The following is a 4,427-nucleotide window of genomic DNA, read 5'->3' on the forward strand; positions in this document are numbered from 1 at the left end:
TGTGAAACAGGAGGAGAACGGTCGCATGTAGTGTTACCGAATGACGAGGTACTTTCAGTTTTCTGTGTATTGTATCTATTTCAACTTATTTTCTGTTTTATGATATTTATATTCTCTTCCATTTATGTTCTTTTTTTTTGCGTTTTGGTATTTTCATTTGCATTCATTTATCAATTTGTGTTCTCTTCTAAACACACTTATCACTATGGATAGAATATGTTAGCTAAGATTAGAGATACAAACTTATATACAATCCCAAATTTTAACCAAGCATATTAGTTTTACAACCTCTCATTTTGCCCATGTTTAGAATATGTTAGTGTATGGGTTAGTTTTGTATACACTGATAATGGTGAGTTGATGTTTCAAGTGTTTAAAGTTATGATCATGAAACAATTTGCAACCTATCATGTCTCTGTTTAATGGTTATTCCATTTGTGAAGTTGGCAAGGATGCAACTGGTATTGCTGGTACTTTTTCTTTCTCTATGTGTCATGGATATTTTTATCACATGGATGCAGCTGGTATTGCTGATACTTTTTCTTTCCCCAATGTAAGTTTCATAAATTAATTTTTTTTAAATAAAAAAATTGAGCATATAAGAATTTGATGTTTATCCTTTGAATATTAACTCTTTATTCTGTTGTGAACAATAGACCCACATTTAGGAAAATTATCATAAATGGGTCAACATAAAATGTTCTCAAGATTGCCATATATTTATTCTCTATTGAACTGCTTGTGGTTTGGAACACCTTTTATATCACCTAATAATGTGTTGGTTACAATTGTTAATTCAATTGGAGTAGCTTTTCAGTTTGTGTACATTGTTCTGTTCTTAGTGTATGCTGAGAAAGCAAGAAAGATTGGTTAATTTATTGATACTATGGAAATTTATAACAAATTTTACATAAAACATAGGTTTGTTAATTGTTACTGATATGTGCTATTGTATAATGTCATTTGATAGGTGAGAATGTTTGGATTATTGCTGGCAGTTTTGGGAATATTTGGGATCATACTAGTTGGGAGTTTGAAAATAACCTATAGTTCCATGAGCCGAATGTTTGTTGGATTCTTGAGTTGCGCTTCTCTGATTTCAATGTTTGCCTCTCCATTGTTTATAATCGTAAGTTTTACACTTCCTAGATATATCAAATGTAATACTGAGTTTTACTAGTTTTCAAGTTTGGTGAAATTATTTATCTATATAATTTAACAGAAATTGGTCATTCGCACGAAGAGTCTCGAGTTTATGCCATTTTGTCTTTCGCTTTCCACATTCCTAATAAGCGTCTCGTTCCTTCTTTGTGGGTTGCTCAGTGATGATGCTATCATTTATGTAAGAGTCTTTTTTTAGCTCATTTTTTTCTGTTTCTTTCTGAAATATTCATTTTAGTTTCGGAACTTAGATGTTTATTCTGTTGGCTTATATTTGTATACCTACATTTGTGTTTGATATTTTAGGTGCCAAATGAGATAGGTACTGTTTTGGCAATCATACAATTGACATTGTACTTCTATTACAAGATTTCATTTAGTAATGAATCTAGAGATACCTTGATAATGTCATGTGGATAATCTGCATTGCTGAGATCTGACAAAAGCAAAGGTGAACACAAATTTTATGATTAATACAACACTAATTTGGATTACTAATGAGAAGCATTGATGATTAATACAACACTAGTAGACACAACATAACTAGAGCTAGAGTTCCATGGCATTGAGAAGAATGAAAGTGATAAGGCTTTACTCTAAGGTCTCTTAGGTTTGTAATAGGAGCCTATTGTTGTGTTTTTTGCCTTTACTTGAATTGCTAGTTGAACTTGTGTGGTAGGTAAAGTTGTGAAAATTGATAAAAAAAAAGGTAATTTGTTCTAAAGGTTGGTAGTCTTTTTTTTTATTGTAGTCTAAGTTACAGACTCTCATCTCTTTCTCGATCTTGATTCGATTTCATTCGCGAATTTTTTTCTTGCAACGTTTTAAATTTTAGGAATTTTTCAGAGTTAGATTCACTGATTTTGGATCTCATTTGAGTGCTGTTGTTCATTTTCACTTGGTAAGTTTTTGATCTCGTGACCTACATATTTTTAATTTGTTAGTGATTGTTGCTTTTAGGTTTTAGTTCCATTTTACAATGAATTTCATTGATTGTTGAGATATTGGATATCAAGAAAGCATACGACTCCTATCAATAATTTCAGCTTTGATTTTTGTTCTTCAAATATTTCAGCCTTAGAAGAGTTCCTTTCCTTCTAATTGTCTTCTCCTATATTAAATTGTCATGTAGTCATTCAATTCAAGTTTGAACTATTGTTTACCAAGTGCCCCGTTGGTCCTAAACAACACCAGTGTTTCCTAAAGGACCTTTGATTACATTAGACCTACTTTCCCTTTTCATAATACTAAATTTTTAGTTTTAGATTTTACATGAAAATTGAATTTTATATTTATGTTTATATGTCTATGCATGTCCTTTGTTAAGTGGACTACTTTCTTCAAAAGACACCACCTTATTATGTTTTAAATTTGATTTAATTGCAGCATTTACTTCAAGCAAGAAATGTTGTTATCTCTTATAGGACTATAGAATGCTGGAAAAAAAGGATAACATTAGGCAGTTAAAAATATACGACAAGAAATCTGTTTTTTGTCAGACGTAGGACAGATACAATGGTAACTATTCTTTTGTTGCGTTGTCATTTGTTTTCTATTGTTTAGTTTTTTTATGTCATTTGTTATCATTGCAGGAGAAGGCTGATAAAAATGCGGCAAATAGAGAAAAGCTAATGATCCTTCATACATTAGGCTCTAAGACACTTGCAAGAAAGAGGGATGAGTTGGTAGGATGCACTCAAAATATAGTAGGGGTGAAATGTATTCAATTTGTCATAAAAAATCTGATGGGTCATTTGTCAATGACGAAGCCAAGGAAAAATATGTAAGTGTAAATAATAGAAGTGTTATGTAATTGTAACTATTTGTTACAGACCACCTTATAAATCAAAGATGCAATTGTTAGTTTTGGTAATAGTGAGTTGCAAACCTATAAAATTACTTATTTGTTTGGTAATAGTGAGTTGCAAAGTTAGACATTTCTGTTACAGAGAGAAATTTAGTTTGCTTTATCTGTTTGCGCAAGAACAATTGCAAACAGGTAAAATTGTTTTCATAGTAAACCTATTTAAAAAATCTTGTGAGAATTGTTTGTCTTTCATAAAAAATATCAATTGTGTAAAGATTTCTTATAGCTATAAGAGAAATTTATTTAATTAGTTTTGACATAATTTATCAATATTGATTGAGGTTAATATATACTTTTTTTCTTCTTCAGGCAATGGACATAGAATCGCCAATAGATGGTAGACGTTCATTTGAGTTCAGCAACCAACCTGATGATCGTGGAACAACATCATTAGGGACTAATTAGATATTTGGATGAACTTCTAAGTTTGATGGAGTTGTTTTGTATTTTTAGCTACTCCACTAATATTTTGAATATTTAAACTACTTTATTTATTGTTTTAGTTAACTTCAATGTATGAATTGGTATTATTTCTTTTGAAAAAATTATATAAATTGGATTTAGGTACAATAGTTATTAATTATGTATTTAAATTATGTGGATGGTATTTATGAATATTTTTTGTTTTAATTGATTAAAAATAGGAAAAAATTGAATCATATTATTTTATTTTAAATTATTAGGTTTGCGACGGTTCAAACTGCCTCAAAATAAATATAGCGACGGTTGATAAGTGTCGTAACTGTTTAGAAATAAATAAGTTTGAGTGTGTTTTAGCGACGGTTGTAACTGTCGCAAACTGTATTTAGAGGCGGTTAGGAACCATAGCAAACTTTGTCGACGGTTGGAACGACGGTTTTGTGAATCTGCGATAGTTGCAGAACCGTCGCAAACATCAAACTGCAGCGGTTACAACCACCGCAATCCCCCTTTTTAACCGCCGCAAAATGTTTTTTTTTTCTTGTAGTGATCATTTCGTATCGTTAATGGACAAACAAATGTGAATATCACCAGGAAAAGAAGAAGGGCATCTTAATGTGTTTAATTGTTTTATATAAGCCATGTAATCTGAACTGAGTTCATGTAATTTTATTGTTTGATCTGCCAGAATTGAGCATTTTAGTGTTTAGCTTGATCTTAGTGTTTTATACTAAGTTCATGTAATTTAAGAGTTTGACCTGCCAGAACTGATTTTCTGCTTATATTGAACTTGAAAAAGCTTTGTTTGATTACTGAGAATTTTTCTTGACCTTTAACTGATCATCCCAATATGATGTGATCATATGATTTAGCATTGATATATATATACATATATATAGGTATTTAACTAATTATTTGGAAGAAAAAACAAATCCAAAATGACATTTTACTAATTATTTGTTTTATACTAAGTTAAGAG

The 4,427-nt window shown here is 30.5% G+C and overlaps 1 pseudogene; it reads left to right on the top strand.

The window, feature by feature from the left end:
• Positions 1 to 409: 409 nt before the first annotated feature.
• Positions 410 to 1,581, top strand: LOC101499124 (bidirectional sugar transporter SWEET2-like; annotated as a pseudogene).
• Positions 1,582 to 4,427: the final 2,846 nt, after the last annotated feature.

This window comes from Cicer arietinum, chromosome 5, assembly GCF_000331145.2.
Source record: "Cicer arietinum cultivar CDC Frontier isolate Library 1 chromosome 5, Cicar.CDCFrontier_v2.0, whole genome shotgun sequence".
Lineage (NCBI taxonomy): Eukaryota > Viridiplantae > Streptophyta > Magnoliopsida > Fabales > Fabaceae > Cicer > Cicer arietinum.